Here is a 9,662-nt window from a genome sequence, read left to right on the forward strand (position 1 = left end):
AAACCGAGTCCGATATTTAGAAATTTCGGGAACATTGGTTTACCGTTTGAATAAACTAAATCAGAAGTACATTACAGAAGAACGTCCAATGCAGACGGTGACATGTAGCAAGACTAAACTGACATGTCTTATCGTCGGTCCTCAGTGAAAATGCAGACGACTTTTTATCGTCTGCTCACTGACAAGGCCCGTGTGAATAAGAGAGAACAAGCTCTTAATTCATTGTTGCAACCTACTTGACATATCTTCATTATCAGCTCTAGTTTTCTTTATTTCAATTTTTAAATAATGTGTTCCAGGTTAAAGTTATGTTAGTATGCGCGTGGGTGCGTGTGTGTGTGTATGCGCGCGGACGTTTATATATATATATATATATATATATATATATATATGTATATTCACACATACACACACAAACACAAACACACGAACATTTGAACACATGTGCATATATACATATATATATGCTTATACATGTGTTGCATATTAGGGCGTATACACGCACGCATATATAAATATATATATGCATACATATACACACATACAGACATGTATATACAGGCGCAGGCGTGGCTGTGTGGTATGAAGTTTGTTTCCCAACCACATGGTTCCGGGGTCAGTCCCACTGCATGTCTTCGGGCCGACCAAAGCCTTGTGAGTGGATTTGATAGACGGAAACTGAAAAGAAGCCCGTCGTCTATCTATCTATCTATCTATCTATCTGTATATGCGTTTGTCCCCCCAACATCGCTTGACAACCGATGTTGGTGTGTTTACGCCCCCATAAATTAGCGTTTCGGCAAAAGAATCCAGTAGAATAAGTACGTGGCTTACAAAAATAAGTCCTGGTGTCGATTTGTTCGGCTAAAGGCGGTGCTCCATCATAGCCGCAGTCAAATGATTGAAACAAGTAAAAGAATAAAAGAAAAGAATAAATGAATATATAAATATATATATCAAATATATTCACATATGCATAAAAATAATGCGACGAGCTGGCAGAATCGTTAGCACGCCGGGCGAAATGCTTGGCGGAGGAGGGGGAATCAACATAGACACAACGACGCTCGCACACACACACTCACACATACATACGACGGGCTTCTTTCAGTTTCCGTCTACCAAATCCACTCACAAGGCTTTGGTCTGCCCGGGGCTATAGTAGAAGACACTTGCCCAAGGTGCCACGCAGTGGGACTGAACGCGGAATCATATAGTTGGGAATCAAGTTTCTAACCACAGAACCACGCCTGCGCTTATAAATAGATAGATAGATAGATAGAAAGATAGATTGATAGGTAGGTAGGTAGATAGAGAGATATACAAGTTGTCACATTTAAGGTTTTACAATTAATGAAACCACTACTTGTGTGTGTGTGTGTGTATGTGTGCGTGTGTGTGTGTATGTGTGCGTGCGTGCGTATTTCAAGAAATACTTCCTATATAGCAGGATAAGAATATTAATTCCTAATGAGATTATCTGAATGGAATGTCCTGGTCGGAAACTGTGCAGAAGCTCATTGAACATGTAGACCACCACTGGTTGCTTCTTATCCTCCATGCATATACATATATGTGCCTGTGTGCATGTGTTTAAAAGCTACATCCACACTATTTGAAATATAATATATTATACGTGTTTATGCACATAATCGGTCCTTGCAGATAAACCCTAATAAGGGCCTATAGGATTTGATGTGCCCTTCTACTCTCTAGGGCGTCAGAAGTAATTTCTGAGCCCGATGTCAAATGACATCCGGTGTCGAGGATCCAGTTCGGGCGTTTATACAAAAATATCCAAATAATACAAATATAGACTACGTCAGATTTAATGGTATTTCAGAATAATTTCAAGCTTATTGATTGTAAGTGGCTCGTTGGTCTAGAGGTATGATTCTCGCTTAGGGTGCGAGAGGTCCCGGGTTCAATTCCCGGGCGAGCCCACGCATGCTTTTTTTTTTTTTCTTTCGGATCATAATTTTGATATATGTTAAATATATTCTTGTTTATTCTAGGCACAAGGCCCGAAATTTTTCCTCGACCTCCGAAAAGATGAAGGGCAAAGTCGACCTCGGCGAACGTAAAGACAGACGAAATACCGCTAAGATTTCGCCCGGCGTGCTAAAGTTTCTTATTTCTTTATTACGTACAAGAGGCTAAACATAGAGGGAACAAACAAGGACAGACAAAGGGATTAAGTCGATTAGATCGACCTTAGTGCGTAACTGGTACTTAATTTATCGACCCCGAAAGGATGAAAGGTAAAGTCATCCTTGGCAGAATTTGAACTCAGAACGTAAAGACAGACGAAATACCGCTAAGCATTTCACCCGGCGTGCTAACCTCTCTGCCAGTTCGCCGCCTTTATATGTCAAATATATTAAAGAAAAAACTTGATGTTAATATTTCGTTGAAACTCAGGAGGCGAACTGGAAGAATCGGACTGGCCCATCGGACGAAAAGCCGCTAAGCATTTAGCGCACCTTTAAATTCTGAGTTTAAATTCTGCCGGGGTCGACTTTACCTTTAATCCTTTCGGGGTCGATAAAATAAGTCCCAGTTGAGCCCTGGTGGGGAGCGGTCGATGTAACCGACTCACCCCTCCCCAAAATTGCTGGCCTTTTGCCAAATTTGAAACCAATATTTCGTTGAAACCATTTCAGATCAACGCCTGTAGGAAAGATATGAACTGGGAAAATATTCCAGAGGGAGGATGTTCAGTGGAGAAAGGACTGGATTTAACGGTTAATGTGTGGCTAGTGGAGCGGTTGGACAAACCAAGGGTAACGAGAAGTGGAGAGAGTAGTGGATGGAGTGCGTTAGTGACGGAAGTACGGTACCAACCAGCGCCGATGAACAGAAGCCATTATAGTTGTGAGGTAAACGACAGAAAGAAGAGACGGCATGAACGTGGGCCAGAGCGTGTAGCAGACCCATAGGTGATTGACTAGCGAGTAACCCTCCTCTGGATGCGATCCCGCATTTCAGTCATTATTTGTTTAAAACTTGGTACTTGTTTTAACCTGGAACAGCTCAGTAATGGGGACGTAAGCACACCAACACTTGTTGTCAAGGTGGTGGTGGGGGACATACAAAGACACGCACTTGTGCGCGTGCACACACACACATACGCACACAGCACACATGTATAAACGTCGGGCTTCTTTCAATTTCCCTCTACCAGATCCACTCATAAAGCTTTAGTCAACCCGAGGTTGTGAAGCAAACTTCTTATCACACAGCCAGGCTTTTGGTGACAGTGGTCAGGTGATAGTGGTCAGGTGATAGTGGTCAGGTGATAGTGGTCAGGTGAGCATGGGACTAGCAGAGTTACGTTTTTAAAAAGCAGCTGGCGACCACTATTGTATTTTTCTCAAGGAAAATCCTTTTCTACTCTAGGCACAAGGCCCGAAATTTGGGGGAAAAGTGGGCTAGTCGATTAGATCGACGCCAGTACGTAACTGGTACTTAATTTATTGACCCCTAAAGGATGAAAGGCAAAGTCGACCTCGGCGGTATTTGAACTCAGAACGTAAAGACAGACGAAATACTGCTAGGCGTTTCGCCCGGCGTGCTAACGTTTCTGCCGCCAGCTCGCTGCCCTATCTCGAGAAAAGTCATGAAGCTTCCGACTTCGGTATGAAGATCTGGGATTAGCAAACCCCGTGGGTTTGGAACATGAAGAGGAGACAGCGAGAGAGTGTGAGAGTTAGGGAACGCGAAATCTGGGAAAACAACAATGTTTCTTCAATGTAATTCAAATGTATGCAAATTATCCACAAAAAAAAAAAGAGTGGGCTCGCCCGGGAATTGAACCCGGGACCTCTCGCACCCTAAGCGAGAATCATACCTCTAGACCAACGAGCCACTTACATTTATGCTAATCAAAATATTTATGATGTACCATCAAATTTAATGTTGTCTATATTTGTATTATTTGAATATTTTTGTCTTCACATTTATTTCTTAAAAATATGCATTTATATATTTTATAAGCTTTAAATTTATGCATGCGTATATAATTTATATTTTTGTAATATTTCGGCTGCAGATTTTATATCCATATACGCATTGATACATGCACAGACACACACATAAGACACAGACACGCGCGGGGACATACATACACACACACACACATATATATACGTACATACATACTCACATATTCATATAGATATGTATGACGCGGTTGTATGTGGGAGGTGTCAAAGTATTTAGTTATATATATACACATATTGACATTGAAAGGAAAAGAGGAAGTGTGAGATACCGTGAGGGGAGAGAGAGAGAGAGAGAGAGAGAGAGAGAGAGAGAGAGAGAGAGAGAGAGAGAGATAGAGAGAGAGAGAGAGAGAGAGATAGAGAGAGAGAGAGAGAGAGAGACAGAGGTGGAGGAGAGAGACAGAGGTGGAGGAGAGAGGCAGAGAGAGAGGAGAGAGGAAGAGGTGGAGGAGAGGAGGGAAGGCGAGATGGCGAGGAAGGGAAAGATGGCGTTTAATGAAACTTTCAAAGTCAGCATTTTCACAAACGAAGGATGTTGTGTTGCAACGTGGCAGTGTTTTTTGAAGAAATAAATGTCAAACTTTGGTAAGCATCACCAGAAGATGAGGTGGTGGTGGTGGTGGTGTGTGCGTGTGTGAGAGAGGGGGGTGAGTTGCTCAATGGAAGCCTTTTTTTAAAAAATATTTTTAATCATAGAAAAGACTTGTTATAAATTATATTAATTTGCAATCCATAATTCTGTAATGATAATATTAATATTAATAATGATAAATAAAAATATTGTAAAAAAATGAGCGTTGACAAACTTTTTTTCTTTATATATCTATATTAATCTGAAACCTGTTAACAAGAAGTGGCTCGTTGGTCTAGGGGTATGATTTTCGCTTTGGGTGCGAGAGGTCCCGGGTTCGAATCCCGGACGAGCCCTTTCATCATTTTATATTTTGCTCTTAATTTTTTTTATTTGTATTTTTAAGTAAATGGAGCATGCCAGACTATGCTACCCCATGATGGGTTTTTAAAGGGCGTTTCATCAATTTTTCATGTGTTTAGCATCACTAATTTCAATTCCATCGTCCCGGGTTCGATCCTACTGCAATTTGGAGGTGAAAAAAAACAAAAAAACTACGAGGTACTGACTCGAATAGGCTTTTAAACTGTTGTGTAATTAAACAATTTCTTCGTAATTATTAATTAAGTAAATGCTTGATTCATGGCATGTTAATCGTCAATATCTGTGAAGTCTTAGGAACCTTTTTGTAAAAATACACACACACTTATGCACATATACATACATGCATACATACACACATGCACACACCTGCACACACACACACACACACACACACACACACACACACACACACACACACACGTTTAATTCTGACAATTTCAAAATCTCATTAAGTCAGTTACTGACAGTTTGTTTTTCCCGCCAAATTGCTGTAGAGTGGAACCTGAGACCACTATTTAATAGTGCCATAAAGATGACCCCATCCCGCAGATTAAGTGCCTTTTAAATAGACAGCAAATTGTTGCATAATTAGACACGTCCCATTTATTTTAGAATACAAAAAAAAAATTTTTAATGTATAATATTCAACATTAAAAAAAAAAGGGCTCGTCCGGGATTCGAACCCGGGACCTCTCGCACCCAAAACGAGAATCATACCCCTAGACCAACGAGCCACTTCGTGCTACCGGATTCCACTTTAATATAGATATATATATATAATAAAAGTTTGTCAAAATTAATTTTAAATTCGATATGTTACGATTATTATTAATGTTTTATCGATTGATAAATAAATATATACTCTTTACGTTTTTACTTGTTTCAGTCATTTGACTGTGGCCATGCTGGAGCACCACCTTTAGTCGAGCAAATGGACCCCAGGACTTATTCTTTGTAAGCCTAGTACTTATTCTATCGGTCTCTTACGGGGACGTAAACACACCAGCATGGGTTGTCAAGCGATGTTGCGGGGACAAACACACACACACACACACACACACACACACACACACACACACACACACATATATATATATGTAAGGGACGAGCGTGCGAACTCATAAAAGGAGAAATGGTGACGAATGGAAAAACAGAGGACTCCTTTTATTTAAACGTGTCACACGGTCGAACACAAAATAATATATCGATGGATGATATACTAATATGTTATGCGACGATAACATAGATGACCAGTAATGAAAGACCACAACCGTATTAGATGAATAACAGAGATATTTATTATGGCGTTAAAGATGTATGTCTGTGTGTGAGTGTGAATGCGACATATAAGAACATAATCAAAGACAGGCCGTCATACAAAGAAAAGTGTGTATGTGAGTGATACATGTGTGTGAGTGTTTACAGCAGATAGAAAGAGAGTCAATAACACGTGAACAATTATACCAGTTCTTGGGTACACAATAATATGAATCTGTATGTGAAGTGAGTTGGCTGAGTTTGGCAGAGCTGATCACTAGTTGTGATGTCGTGGCATCGATGCCAGGCCGTGATTCTTGTTATACAGATGTTCGTCGCTGGCTGAGAACTCTTGTCTGTTTATTTACCGTGGTGAAGCTGAGTCACCTAACAGAATCGAAGAGAGAGATGTGCCGCGGAGTTTGGTGTGGTGTACATAGAAAGTCGTGTTGACGCTGGTGGTGTAGAGGCTGTTTGGTAGTAATCGTGTTGGTCATGACGATGATGCTGGATAGTAGTCGTAGACTCTTGTTGCTGATGTGGCGACGGCGGAGGTCATCGTGGCTGGACGAAGCTGCTGAAGTGGTCGCTGGCTGCTGCTGCTGTCGTGTGGTACACGGACCAGTCTCTGAGAGAAACTGGACCGAGACAAACTTGTTGGGTATGAGTTAAAGCTATTTATAACAAACTATTGGCTCCCGAAGGCTTCAGAATTTTACTCTATCACGTGACCTTATTAGGGGCCGTGATTGGTCAGTTTGCGTTCTGGCGGGAAAGGTTCGAAGAAGTTGCCGATTCGAATAATGATCGGTCACGTGATGACAAGGAATGGGTTCTCTACTACGCTCGCATTTATTTATATTTAAATGAGAAGATTGTATGTAATGGCGATAGTAGTTTGTATCTAATGGCGGGAGGTAGTTTCACTACATATATATATACGACAGGCTTCTTTCAGTTTCCGTCTACCAAATCTACTCACAAGGCTTTGGTCGACCCGAGGCTATGGTAGAAGACACTTGCCCAAGGTGCCACGCGGTGGGACTGAACCCGGAACCGTGCGGTTCGTAAGCATGCTACTTAGCACACAGCCTGCTGAAATATTTTACAATGATTTAAAAAAAAAGGAAAAATTTCCAGTGAACCACGAAAAGAAATCGGAAGTCAAGAAAATCTTAAAGAATTTAACAGTCTAGAAGGTGGTAAGCCCTAATGATATCCACCAAATGGCTCTTCGAGAAATGTCAGTTGTTAGAACGCTGTCATTCATTATATTAAGTTACTAAGGAAGGAAATCTCTCATTAGACGGGAAAATTGCAATTGTGAGAACGATTTATAAGGAAAGGGAGAGTAAAAGACAGGTAAAGACTTGTATTTAGAAATGTTATTAATGTCGTAAGAAATTAAAATTCCGGAAACCATTGTCAAAGGTGATTTGGTTTTGTTCTCGTTTATTCTTTTACTTGTGTCAGTCATTGGACTGCGGCCATGCTGGAGGATTTTCAGTCGAACAAATCAACCTCAGTGCTATTTGTCTTTTTTTTGTTTTTAACCTGGTACTTATTCTATCGAATTCTTTTGCTGAACCACTGAGTTACGGGTATGTAAACACGCCAACAACGACTGTGAAGTGGTGGCGGGGGAGACACAAAGACACACGTATATTCGCTTATTCTTTAACTTGCTTTAGTTGTTTGATTGTGGCCATGCTGTAGCACTGCCTTGAAGGGTTTTAGTCGAACAAATCAACCCCAGGGACTATTTTTAAACAGTTCTATATTTAAGAGATGAGGAATTATGTACATTATTTACATTATTTTTATTCGACGGATATTTGTCCTCGTCTTGTTTGTTGTTAACACAATGTTTCGGCTGATATACCCTCCAGCCTTCATCAGGTGTCTTGGGGGAAATTTCGAACCTGGGTTTTCATTCCTGGGATATTTTTCAATGTTATTATTATTCAAGTCACTGCCTGGAATCGAACTCGGAATCTTGGGGTTAGTAGCCCGCGCTCTTAACCACTACACCATATGCCCGCGGGAATAATAATAATAATAATAATAATAATAATAATAATAATAATAATAATAATTATTATTATTATTATTATTATAATAACAACAACAACATCGAAAAATACCTTAGGAATGGGAACCTAGATTCAAAATCTCCCCAAGACAACCTGATGAAGGCTGGAGGGTATATCAGCCGAAACATTGTGTTAACAACAAACAAGATGAGGACAAATATCCGTCAAATGTAAACAATGTTCTATTTTTAAAGCCTGGAACTTATTCTATCGTTCTATTTTGCCGAACCGTTAAGTTATGAGGACGTAAACACACTAGCACCGGTTGTCTAGCGGTGATAGGGGGCAAACACAGACACAAAGACACTTACACGCTTAGACACACGCACATAGGTATATACATATATGCATACACACACACACACACACACACACACACATATATATATATATATATATATATATATACGACGGGCTCCCTTCAGTTTCCGTCTACCAAATCCATTCACAAGTCAGCTCGAGGCAATAGTAGAAGTAATCTGCCGAAAGTACCACCCAGTGGGACTGAACCTGGGACCATGTGGTTGGAAAACAATTCTCTTATCCCACAGCCACGCTTGCGCCTATAAAACTTCGTACTGCCTTGAAAGATTTTGTAAAGTGATCTTATTTTTCAAGCAATAAAATATATAATTAATATTGTAAGAAATCGTATTGGGCTCCTACATCCATCTTAACGTAGTTCTCAGGGAGATTTAACCTGACACAGAATGTAACAAGGCCGGCCCTTCGAATTACTGGTCTACTCATTTATGCTAGATGAATGGAGTAACATAAAGACACAGTGCACCGCCAAGAATCGGACTTACGGCCTTACGATCGTGAGATGAATATCCGAACCACTTAGTCACGTGTCTTCACACCATGTAAATATGAATGTGTTACGTGTGTGCAAAATATCTCGTATTGCTTTGAAAGGTTTTGTAAAGTGAAATTTGTTTTTACACACAATAAAAAAAAAGTAACATAGCAAGATATAATGGGCTCGTCCGGGAGTTGAATCCGGGACCTCTTGCACCCTAAGCGAGAATCATACCCCTAGACCAACGAGCCAGACGGTAGCGTCCGACCTGTTATAACTCCTTATATGAAACAAGTAAATGGTTAAAGCTAAAAGGTAAAACGAAAAGCAACGATGAAACATGCTATCGGCCATAAAATCTATCAGCTGCACGTGAGCAATAAGTTCCGGTCGACTGACTGGAGAGTGGTAGGACGGGGAGACAACTATTGATTAACGCTGGTTCCTGTTGTCTATTAAATAAACTTGCTTTGAAGCGATTAACAGAATAGTTGTATCAAGACATGCTATCATAATAATTGGTTACTAAAGTTATGGATAGATGTACAAGT

At 40.4% G+C, this 9,662-nt stretch overlaps 4 non-coding genes across 4 annotated transcripts; 2 read left to right on the forward strand and 2 right to left on the reverse strand.

Annotated features, from left to right (window-relative positions):
• Positions 1 to 1,871: 1,871 nt before the first annotated feature.
• Positions 1,872 to 1,943, forward strand: Trnap-agg (transfer RNA proline (anticodon AGG)). The gene has a single exon. It is a non-coding gene; the product is annotated as a tRNA-Pro (tRNA).
• Positions 1,944 to 3,795: 1,852 nt separating this feature from the next.
• Positions 3,796 to 3,867, reverse strand: Trnap-agg (transfer RNA proline (anticodon AGG)). The gene has a single exon. It is a non-coding gene; the product is annotated as a tRNA-Pro (tRNA).
• Positions 3,868 to 4,859: 992 nt separating this feature from the next.
• Positions 4,860 to 4,931, forward strand: Trnap-ugg (transfer RNA proline (anticodon UGG)). Its single transcript has one exon. It is a non-coding gene; the product is annotated as a tRNA-Pro (tRNA).
• Positions 4,932 to 5,621: 690 nt separating this feature from the next.
• On the reverse strand, positions 5,622 to 5,693 carry Trnap-ugg (transfer RNA proline (anticodon UGG)). The gene has a single exon. It is a non-coding gene; the product is annotated as a tRNA-Pro (tRNA).
• Positions 5,694 to 9,662: the final 3,969 nt, after the last annotated feature.

The sequence above is a fragment of the Octopus bimaculoides genome, chromosome 1, assembly GCF_046866305.1.
Source record: "Octopus bimaculoides isolate indiv1 chromosome 1, ASM4686630v1, whole genome shotgun sequence".
Taxonomy (NCBI): domain Eukaryota; kingdom Metazoa; phylum Mollusca; class Cephalopoda; order Octopoda; family Octopodidae; genus Octopus; species Octopus bimaculoides.